General features: G+C 38.9%; 1 protein-coding gene across 9 annotated transcripts in view; it reads left to right on the plus strand.

The window, feature by feature from the left end:
* NRG3 (neuregulin 3) overlaps positions 1-12,204 on the plus strand; it is a 1,065,062-nt gene that overhangs the window by 804,208 nt on the left and 248,650 nt on the right. The window lies entirely within an intron of this gene.

The following is a 12,204-nucleotide window of genomic DNA, read 5'->3' on the forward strand; positions in this document are numbered from 1 at the left end:
GTGTAAAGTGCCTAGCACAGAATCTGAAAAACTGTAAGTACTTGATAAATATGACTTCTCCCTTTTCTACATCAAATAATGTAGATTACTTCCAAGAGCCCCAGTCACTTCTTATTTACTTCTGACAAATGATTTTTTTTAAGTACTGATTATAAAATGAACTAATTATGTCGTAGCCTTGGGAGTTTTTAGAGTAGGTCATTAAATTTGTAATTGTGGTACAACTTTTTCTAGATAGAAGTCTGTTGTAAATCCCCCAGAAACCTTTATATAAGGTAGCTTTTTTATTTGAAGCAAAGGAACAGAATGAGAAAACTAGAGCTTTTCATCTTCACGAGAGTTTATGAGCTTTACGTAAATTAATAGGTACGGCTCTCTTTTGTGCACCAGGCCAGGGCGATTAGCCCTGTTGGCAGAGGAGGAAATGAGCGCCCAGAGGGGTGAATTATACCCCTCAAGGTGCTGTGAGCGGGATGTGAACGGGAGAGTTTGGGCCCGTGCATGTGCATTTAGGTGCCCGTGAGTGTATGTGGTAGAGGTGGGTGTAGATTGGAAGTAGGGAAGATTCCTAGTGAAGACTGATGCAAAGGCTTAATAGTATAGCTTTTACAAGTTTAGTAAGATTTCTGTTGTCTAGAATGATTGCGGATAATGGCCTTCTGCTGCTCGTGTTAAATTGCATGGGTGTTTGTGTTATATAGGTATAAATATGTGGATATATACCTAATTGTGCGCTATCTAGAGTGTGTACCCCATGTATAGCCAACTCAACTGATCGGTTACCTGTTTGCTTTACATCTATACTCTGCCCATCTTTTATTCTTTTCTCTATTTCAGAACCACATTTCTTAGGCTGTCTGGACCAGTGGCTTCTGAGTGGAGTTGGCTGGTAGGAAGCACTTAATTGGAAGGCAGGACTCTATTTCCTGTTCTATTTTTTCCTCTCTCTCTCTCTCTCTACCTTCTGTTTTCTCTGTTTCCCGGTTTATTTCCAGCAGCAGCTAGGTTCATTTAGGGTTCCAGCTCTGGTCTGATGGACCCACTGGATTTATCCTAGTTTCCTGGACTCAGACTTTATCCCTTCAGCCTAGGGGTGAGAGTGATTTCATGTTGTTGTCAATTCCTGTGTGACCCTATTGTTCTTCCTTTAGCTTCTTACCCTTTCTTTCATGTGATCAATCAATTGTCTATTAAATTTCCTGGTTTCAAATATTTAAAGAGGTTTCTGCTTTCAGATATACCAACTTTTTCTTTCTCAATATATATAATTTTGAATGAGCATATGAATTGAGAGATTAGAATGTGATAATATATTATTGAGTCTACATTTTTTAAAAAAGCCACATTAAATATCACTGTATTTTTCTTTTACGCTTTTTCAAGTTAATTCAATTATGCCATGATAAAACTGTGGGCAAATCGTTAAACTCTTAGTTTCACTTTTATCTTTATTTGTACCATAAGCATAAAATGATAGGTCCTCTCCTCCGCAAAAAGTAGTTAATGAAGTAGAGCCCTTTAAATAGATACATAACACAATCTGAACAGTCACGAACGACACGGGGTAGAGAAATAAATACGATCTCTAGTGTTGGTTTAACTTGTCCAATCCAAGTTCTAACACATACTTTCCATGTGTCCTGGGACACAGAAGTTAATTTCTCTAAAACTTCAATCTCCTCATCTATAAAAGTGTGTTAACCCCATCTCCTTTTTATCAGTTTCATGAGGATTACTTTGTCTAACCTTTGTAAATCTCTCAGCACTGTGCTTTGAGCAGAGGAAGTCTTCTAGGAGCCCAGATTGCTCATCTGTTACACTACAAGATGCAGAAGCGCTTTCTGATAGCACTTTCTCCTGGATTTATTCCTAGGTAGAACACATATAGGAATATCAGATACATCACCCATAACCTGATTAACTGAATCTCTCTCTCTTTTTTTAGAACATAATCATATTTTATCGATTTCAAGTCACTGCTCACCTACTGAGTTTCTATTTCAACTTACCAAACACTCCAGTTAAATAACATTCCTTTGAATTCTATTTTGAATTTGCTGATTGTGGACGGTTACTTAATTTTTGTCAACCTACCTGTACCAGATTGCATATTCCTTCGTTTTAATTAAAGGTCAAGAATCTTACCCATGTCACCATCAGGAAGAATACCCCCCCTCCTATGTCTTCTCTAGCTTACCCATCCTTACCCATGCCATTGTGTTATTTTCCCACTTTCCGTATGACATTCAGCTTTAGAACATATTTCACTATCTGATCTTGTCCAAGCTAGGGACATTGATATCGCCACCCCTTCCTGACCTTGCTTGGTTACCAGAACTCTAGCCAGTTGTACTGTGCTGACTGATCTCCAACAAAACATATGCTTTCACTGGAATGACTAAAACATTGGCATCAGAGATAGCATGTAGATTTAGGAATTTCTTTTCTTTTTACGAGGAAATGTGAAATAGCAGAAAGAGCACTGGATGATGCCCTGTGCTCTGCCTATTCATTTCTTAACCCCCAACCCAACCCCTGGCAACCAGTGGTTTTTTTTTTGTTTTTTTTTTTTTTTGCGGTACGCGGGCCTCTCACTGTTGTGGCCTCTCCCGTTGCAGAGCACAGGCTCCGGACGCGCAGGCTCAGCGGCCATGGCTCACGGGCCCAGCCGCTCCGCGGCATGTGGTATCTTCCCGGACCGGGGCACGACCCCATGTCCCCTGCATCGGCAGGCGGACTCTCAACCACTGCACCACCAGGGAAGCCCTGAATCATTTTTAAAATTAAATGATTTGCTCTACTTACATGTCTTCATCATCTAAGTGTATATATTTTTTAAATAAAAAATACAAATGTGCTTATAATGAAAAGCCACCAGCCTTGATCTTATCCTTTTGCACTAATTCCCCATGCCCGATTCCCCCAACATGCACCCCTCCCCAAACACTTGGATGTGCTTAGTAAACCATTTTCATTTGGTATTTTCCTGCTTGTTAACTTCATATCTCTAAATAACATATTAAGCCTCTGTTTCTTTATCTACTTTAGTTATGATACATTGACTTTCCATAATCATGGGAATTTAAGTCACTTACACAACCCCCCACTTCTACTCCCTCCTCCCTACCTGGTTCTATCACTACGCTCAGTTCTCAAAGTTAGACTTAATGACACATTTCAGTAAGTAGAATAATATGGTTAAGAAATGGGGCTTTTTTGTGCAAAACTGAGGTTGATCTAGTTACATATTTCCCTGGTTTCCTCCTAACAGATTTTCAAACTTACAGTAACAATTATATTAGACTGAGCATCCGTTTAAACGTACAAGCCTGTGCCTTTTTTTTTTTTTTCAAGGCAAGACCCCACTTTCATCTCAGTCTGAGTTGCATGAGGCTTTTAATATGAAATCACTTTCCATTCAGTCCAAAGCTTCCTTGTTGCTGATGAATGTCATACATAATGAAAGATTATATCCATTTATCCTCAGCAGTAAATCATTTATCACACACAAAGGAGATATATTATTGTAATTCGGATCAAAGCTGCCCACTTCCTTTAGCCGGCAGAAACGCGGCACCGTTAGTGGATTGTACAATATCCTGGGAGAAACAGGGGAAATTATGCTGTTGAATGAGGGTTCAGCAAACTCTAGGGGTTTCTAAAATGGCTTTTAAAAAAATCATGTTTCACGTAGAATTTCTATGATCCAGGCATGTGAGCTGTAAGAGTCTTTTTGTTTTTGCTTTCTTCACTTAATTAAATCTGAAAGCTGTGGGACTTTTTGCAGCTTGCTCTGTGATGTCTGCAAACAGATTTGTGAATGACATTGTGTGGGTATTTTGCCCCCTTTCTTAGAGAGGCAATAATTATTACCGCTTCGTTTTGAAGCATGCTGTGAGTGGTTTTATCAGTTCTTTTGCTAATGAGCTCCTTCTCTGCTTTATAATGCCAATCATAAAGATGCCTTTTAAATAAGATGTATGTCTCAGATTTCTTTTCTTTTCACTCTTCCTTATCAAGCTGTGTATGGCTTTGCTTCAGGAATCACCCACACTACCCAGGCAAGGAACAGGGCTGGTCTGTTTGATCTCTTGTTGATATCATGCTCTCTCACTGTCTCCTTCTGAGAGCAGTGAATTCCAGAAACGACATCACACTCCTCCAGAGGAGCCTCTTCTTATGTTGTGTCTTTGATTTTAGGTTATCGTTGCTCTGTATTCCACATCTGTGTTCACCGCTTTTCAAATTCAACAGCGTGTGAGTGCCTCAGTATGGAAATGATCCTAAGTAAAGTGAGCTGCAGAATGGAGGAGGGAGAATGGGCCCTCTTTCTTCCTTTGGTATTACTTGGGCTCCTGGCCAGGATGCTCTTACAGTTTATTCAGAATTTATGCAAAAGAGTAGCTAGTGATTCACATGATCAAGTCACAGATCTGCACCTAACGTTTACAAACAACATTACTTCATCTGATCTTCACCACATTCTGGAAGTAGCCTTTCAGCGCTTTGGCCATTTCAGAGCTAGCTATTGAAATTCCTATTCTCCTCCTCCAGACACTGTGAGCTCATTATGTCCCTTGCATGGTTGATAGAAATAAATGTAATGTGCCCAGGCTCCTTATCCTTAAAACAAGAGATTGCTAAATTTATCAGAACAAGATATAGTGATAGCAAAAATATTATACATTAACTTTAATCTAGGTGTTCCTATTGATGGTTCTTACTTCTCTGACTATTCAGATGCTTTTACTCTCATGTGGGTACAGTTGCCGGATCTAGGGAATAAAATACAGGACACCCGGTTAAATTTAAATGCCAGATAAATAATGAATACATTTTTAGTATAAGTATGTCCCACATATTACATGTGGGACACACTGATGTAAAAACAATATGTTTGAAATTCAGATTTAACTGGGTGTTCTCTATTTTATCTGGAAACCCTAAATACGGGAGAATCCAAATTCTGGTCTTTGCTACTCTATAGCTATGTTACCCAGCTTAGTAACGGTTATGGACTGAATTGTGTCTTCTGAAAACTCGTATGTTCAAGCGTTAAATTCCAGTGTGATTGTATCTGGAGATAGGGTCTTTTAGAGATAATTAAGGTTAAATGCGACCATACAGGTGGAGTCCTATTCTGATAGGATTGGTGGCCTTAGAAGAAGTGGCAGAGAGAGGTTGAAGAGGGAGAGCCAGATCAGTCTCTCTCTCTCCACCATGTGAGGTAACAGAAAGCAGCCATCTGCAACCCAAAGGGAGAGCCCTCAGCAGACGCATACCTTGCTGACACCTTGATCTTGGACCTCTAGTCTCCAGAACTGTGGGAAAATAATTTTCTGTTGTTTAAGCCACCCAGTCTGTGATATGTTTCTCTGGCAGCCCAAGTTGACTAAAATGGCAAGTTTAGCATGTTTTCCTCTGGCTCAGTTTTATATTTCTTGCTGAACTGTGAGCTGGGAAAGACGGTCGTCACTTTTCTTCCACTGACTAGTCTCAACATGTGAGTCAATTACACTTCTAATTTCAAGAAAGTAGAGAGAGAAAAGTGAAGGAATCTGCTAATAGTTGAACCTTAAGCCTCAGAGAAAGTCTGTGATTGGCTAATCTCACAATCTTAGCGACATCTTAAGTGAAAATAATCAAGAGGAATCATAGGGAGTAGATGGGACAATAAATCCCGGTCCATTGTTGGCTGGGAACTATCAAAGTCAGTCATGGGAACTTTGAATTAACTAAAGAAGTGGGGGAAGGGAGCATGACTGTCCTCTGACTTTAATGTTAGAACCTTAATTATCTGCCTAAATTTTCTGATTACTAAACATATTTATAAGCATTGGGGGCAATGTGTGTCTATGTCTGTGTGTGTGCAGTGTGCACAGAGCATACACTATATCAAGGCTCATAACCCCACTTAGAGATGAGCACCTGAGACCTTAGAGAGGTCAGTCACTGACCTCTTCATACCTCTAAGTGGCAGAATTAGGGGTCGTTCTGCATCCATAGGACATACCTTTTCCACCATAACAGGCTACCTCCCTTGAAAGCTAGAATCTCATGTTCGTCATGTTAGAATTTATGTATACTAGGAAACTAATAACATAACTTTTTCTCAATTTGAATTTATAAAGCAAAATTCCATCTATCCTCCACTTGTCATTATTACTCCCTAACCCTTTTGCTCTTGATAAAGACAATGATTATTTTACTACCTCTAATGTGATATTGAAATTAGTCTTCCTGCAAGAAGGCCAATAGATTACTTCTTAATTTACCTTCTTAGCCTAAAAAGGGATTCTTTTTACTTTTAGATGCAGTAAAAATCAAAGCTAAGTTAGATAGAATGGCTTTTTCAGCCCACATAGCTGCTTCGGGTACTATTGCTATGCACTCTAAGCTGCGTAGTACCTTCACGTCATGTTATGTGTTTTAATTTTGTTAATGAAGTAGTAAGGCTGAGTGAGGCTCTTGACCAAATAGGGTCAGAAATTTCTATAAAGGCCAAGATATTTATTCAGACTGACATGAGAACTCCTTAGCCACTGATTGTTCAAAAGTGAATTACCATATATGGGAGTAAGAAGATGATGTAAACAGGTTCTGTCCCTCTGGTACTAAAATTGACCAATGAAGTGTATGGGTGACTGCTGGACCAGGAACCTAATGTTTACACATGGTTGAGAGGAACTTGCAGTTGAGGAAACACATGTTTCTTGTATTTTTTTAATGTCTCAGACTTGAAATCATTCTTTTCCTTTTCGTCTTTAGGGCTCAAATAGTAACTGAATGCAGCACACCTCCTGAATTTGAGCAGATGCTTTCAGATTCACTTCTGAAATCATATCAGTCTCATGATGAAGTAATTGGCCTCCATCTACTTTTGAATTCAAACTTTGCTAAGGGGAAATTTTAAAAATTATTACATTTTCTGAAAATTGCAGGTATAGCTTCATTAGCAAGAATAATCATGGTTGTAAGGTGAGTGACATAAGCAACAGTTTCCTCAGCCATGGAATTTGTGATATATTTGAAAGCTGTTGATAACACATTGGAGGACCCTCATGCTTTTGAAGACAGTTGTTGCTCTGCAATTTAAAATAATCTGATTCTAAATTCTTCCATCTGTAGTTCAAAGGATTTTAGAAAGACTGTACCTACAGCCAGGCTACAGGTAAATTTAATTCCAGTTGATTAACTTAAAGATCTTGCTGTCTTAATTAGTGTTCCTTTTAAATAAGACCACTTAATTAAGTTCTAAATTCAGCTAAAGAAAACTTACACCTTAATCAGTGTCACAGTATTCTCCATAGCAAAACCTAGATCTCAGTTTCAGCAGTGAGTGGCAGGGAAGGGAATTTGTTCTAACACCATTAATAATTTTTGAGCCTATAACTCTAGGCTGCAGATCCTTAGGTAGAAAAGTTTCTGGTCCCCCCAGCACACATTTGCATTCAGATAGAGACCTGGTTTGGGATTCTGGCTCCAGAACCCCCCATCTCTTCCATGCTGGGCAATTGATTCACCTTGTTGAAACTGTATCCTCTGTTTTTGTTTGCTTTGTTTCTGTTTTTTTCTTTCTTTTTTAATTTTCTTTTTTATTAAACTGAGGACAGTCCACAATCAAGAAATGTCGTTCTTTAAGAGTGGTACTCCTAAAGGTCCATAGTTAGTGAATACCCCTTAAATTAACACAAAGCGTAGGACATTTGCCTTTAAATCAGTGACCAGCCTCTGTGACATGGTTTGCTTAAGAACATTTTGAAATTGGATAATAACTTACAAATCTAGGTCTTTAATTCTTACCATAAATCATGGCTTCAGTTCATGATATTTGGACCGTATTTTTAAATACTAATCTTAGGAAAGATACCTGGGTGAACGATGATTTATGTATCTACTGAATTTCCATGAAGAATGTCAGAAAGTGCCACAGATCAAGGAAGGACTTTAAAGTCAACTCCAGCTGAGTGTGTACCTAGTTCAAGTACTCACTGGCTGTGTGATTTTGGAACAAGATGCTTAACCTTTCTGAACCTCCGTTTCCTCACTTGAAAAGCTGCGATGATGATTCCAAATTCAAAGAATATTTTTAAAAAACTAACACGTGTTGAGAGCTTACCATGAACAACAGGTGTTATTTATTCCTAATAATAATTCTAGGAGGGAGCTACTATTATTATCTCCAAGTTACAGATGAAGAAAAGGAGGCAGAGGAAGGCTAAGCAGCTAGTACATAGCTGATCCTGGATTTAAAACCAGGCTGTTCTCCAAACCACTCTGCCTATAAAATGTAAAGTTTAAACGCCTGGTGATTTTTCCATTTTTCCCAACCAAGGGCTGACATTGAGGCTGAGGAGAATTGGCAGGAGATAATTGCCAAACTGGAGGGATTGTTCTTTTATCAAATCAGCATTTAATAGGCCCCTTAAAATTGGCAGACTTGTATATCACTGACAAAGTGTCTACTTTCCTGTAACACCAAAGAGTAACTACCATTTTTTGGTCTATGAGTAAAAGTTGGTACAGTCAGGAAACAAACCATACAGTTTGCCACCATTTCTCTTGTGAAGTTAATTGATTTCTGCTAGTTTGAATTTTATGTCTAAAATCAAGTTTCCAAGAAGGAAGCCTGTATACTTTCTCTAAAATGTATGCAGAGACCAGGCCCTACACCAGGATTGAAGCAAACATTTGAACATTTTTCTAACCTCCATATATTTCTCTCCGTAAATTATGTAAAATGCATCTCTGCAAATACGCGAGGTAGAAGGTCCCTAAGCATAAGAATGGCCAAAGTTCATGTATGTAATATCAACCACGCGTGCTTGTTTATTTTTTCTCCTTCCTGGTATCATCCCCATTTTGTTCGGGTTTAAAGTGGGGAACAGGGATATTAAAAGGTTTGCGTAAAGTATATCCATGCAAATACTAAGTGAAGAAGTGAGGCTATAAACTCAACACTGTTAATCATTCTGATATAGTTGAGGAAGAAGTGATAAGAGACATTGTGTTGGCTGAGCATCCATGTAGATAACAGAGACTGTGACAGTGAAGACAGAGTAGCAATGGAGAAGAAGGGGGTGAAGCAATGATCACATCTTCCAGTAATGAGTAAATGACCAGGGAATCAACAGATGAGGATTGAAAGGATGGATAGTATAGTTCCCCCAATGGGACAGTTTTTGTGTTATTTGTTTTTGTTTTGCTTTGCTTTGCTTTGCTCTCCTAACAGGAGGAAGCAGGAGAAATGGAAGAATAATCTGGAAATGTAGGGAGGCTGTTGGTGAGAAGTGAGAGTTCTTTCATTTTCACTCAAAGTCATTAATCTTAGCTCTCATTTGTTGCTATTCATAAAATGAGTTCAAAGAAATAAATTGGCATGTGAGTGTCATAAGAGAAGAGATGGGCATGGTCTGAAGTTAGTAGTGTGGGCTGATGACCGTGGGAGCCACTTTTAGCTGGCCAAAGGATGCCCATTTCTGTGGGAACATCAGCAAATGAGCTGACCATTTAAAAGGTCTCTTCCTTGGGGGTCCTCCACATCCAGGCTGAGTGCTAGGGTCACTGCTTCTGCTTTAACACCCTAGACAAATCAAGTATTAGCTTCTAGCTGACAATCATGCATTTTGTATTTTCTTATCTTTGCCAGGATTATTCTCTTTTCTTTTGCCCAAGAATTGCCTTTTAAAACTTTTCTCTAAAACTGGGCTTTTCTTCAGGGATGATGTAGAAGGGGAAAACATGAATAGAAGGGGTGGCTTGTTATTTTAGGTACAGCTGAACAAGTGGGAGGGGCATGAGGGCCAAATCAGAAGGATGTAAGGAGTACAAAAAGTGAGGTCTGCATTTGAAAATATACAGCTGGCCCTATCCCTGTGGAAAGGGAGGGACCTGGTTCGTGATTTGGCCCTGAGGGTCACCAAGAGAGGTACTTTGCTGACACTTAAACTGGGCTCAGAATCTCCAATTTCTGACCCCACTTCATTGCCAGGGGCCAGTTTCCCTTATTCACGGTTACCACACCATGGTTCTCTTCAACCCCTCATCCGCCCTACCCTGCTTTGGACATTGTCTCCTCAATGATGCCCTTCCCCACTGCCTTTTAAATTTGTAAATAAACAAAACACACAACACAATCAAGAACTTACTGATTTCTGAAGTGACAAGTCCTTCATCTCAGAGTAGGTGAACACACAGAATTTAAGACTAATTTTTTTTTCAAAATAAAATTCGTAGCTCTTGCTGACTGAGTTGACTTTGTGGTTGTTCTGCTGTGGATAACGCTTCTCCCAGTTTCGTTACCCAACTCTTTATAAACTGTGGCTGTCTTTTCTATTCTAATCCTGTTCTTTGGCCATCTAGTTGTAGAAGCAAAACTTACCTGTTAAGACCACCAGGGAACACTGATATTTTTAATAAAATTTCTATGATGCAAGCCTTCTCAGGGATAAATAAATTCAGAGAACAGGCAGTGGATGAATTTAGTGGAGCTTTGAAGCAATGCAGAGTAGAAAAATAATAGAGTATTTAACCTGGTTAACGCAAGATTTGTGCTTTTTTTTTTTTCCAAACGTGTATTTACCCTTAAAGATTACACATGTACTTGTAAAATTTTACTAATTCTGTCATGCTTTAAGATGAACAGAAAGAACTTTCTGTTATGTGAACTTCTCTTGTTCATATACCTGTATCTCTCAGAAAACAAAAAATCTTAAAAAGCTGTCTCAAAATCCCCCCACAACTAACAAAAACCAAAACAAACATGCAATGATATTTCTCAAAAGATGTGCTGTTTATCACACTGTCAGAAGGTCTGCCAAACCCAATCTGTTCAACAGAAGTGCATCTTAGACATTTTTTTCTTTTGCTTTATTTCCTTAACAGTGTCATAAATTCAATCCACCTCATTGGCTTTACCTGCTGGCCACATTTTGTCTTCCAATTTGGATGGATTTGAACTTATCAAGGTGATGTGTGATTTTTAAGTGGAAATTTTAATTTGTCATTCTGAAAATCCAGCACCAATTAGCAGGGACGCGGCCACCTTAACAAAGGAGCAGGGCTTTGCTGCATAGCCAGTCACAGCCCTCGGCAGGTTTCCTAGCCTGGGCCAGGCTGCTCCAACATCATCACACTTTTTTTATCTTCATACCAGCACACAGGTGTGAAGGCAGTATGAAGGAACACACTGTGCAATTTTCCTGATACTCCATGAGGCCTGAACACTTCAGAGTGGGCTCAAAGTCATGGAAAATCAGTTGAAGACTAGAAAAATTTCAAACATCTTCCCTTATTTTCTTCTCCACACACAAACGGAATAATGCATTTTAAGTGATAAAAACCCCTTAAAAAGCAAAGCAAAACAAAAGCACTTCCCCTTAAAAGCAGCTATCTCCCTAGGATACCACTTTCATATTAAATGAAGATACAAAGAGTGAAGTGTGCTTAAAATCCCCCACATATGTTGGAAATAAAAACCTCAGGAGTAAATAAATGCATGTTACAGCACCCACCCAGCACCTAAGTCATCATTACAAGAAAATGAAAACCCAAACACTGTGGTTCAGGTAATTTTGAATAAAGGCCAACTAACAATGTTAGGGCAGCTTTCAGAGAACAGGAATTTATTTCTTCATCACAAATGTGCTTCAGTCTTAAGTATTTTCTGACTTTGTACCATTATCGAACCAGTGATATGCCTGCTTTATTTCAAGTGCAATAAATGAATTTTTAAAAAGGTTCTGAAAATATGTGTCTGCTTAAGCAAGTTCTCTCAATAGGCTGTTGGGTATTTGGGGTGTCCATATGTCAGAAGTCTTTGTTCTCAATCTATAGGGAAAATTGCCAAATACACTCCAGCGTTCCAGGCTTAAAAAGGTGTTAAAGAGAGCCTGCCCCGTTACCTGCATTCCAGTTCAGCTCACAATGAAAGGTAGAAAAATTACCTAGGTGCCTTTCACTGTGACTGCTCCAGTTGCAATAGACTTTATCTAATAAAGTGTTTATTACACTCAGAAAACAAAGCATATTCTGAAGAAAGAATCCACGGCTCCCATCTCTGACAGAATGATCTCTTTGAATTCTTTTGTTGATTTTGTCGATTTCTAACAACCAGAGGATTGTTTTTTAAATCTGATTTTTATGCCAGCAGCACAATTTCCTCCTCAGTAAGTAGGACAGATTCATCCCACAAGCAACAATGGA

Source organism: Orcinus orca, chromosome 14 (genome assembly GCF_937001465.1).
Source record: "Orcinus orca chromosome 14, mOrcOrc1.1, whole genome shotgun sequence".
Taxonomy (NCBI): Eukaryota; Metazoa; Chordata; class Mammalia; order Artiodactyla; family Delphinidae; genus Orcinus; species Orcinus orca.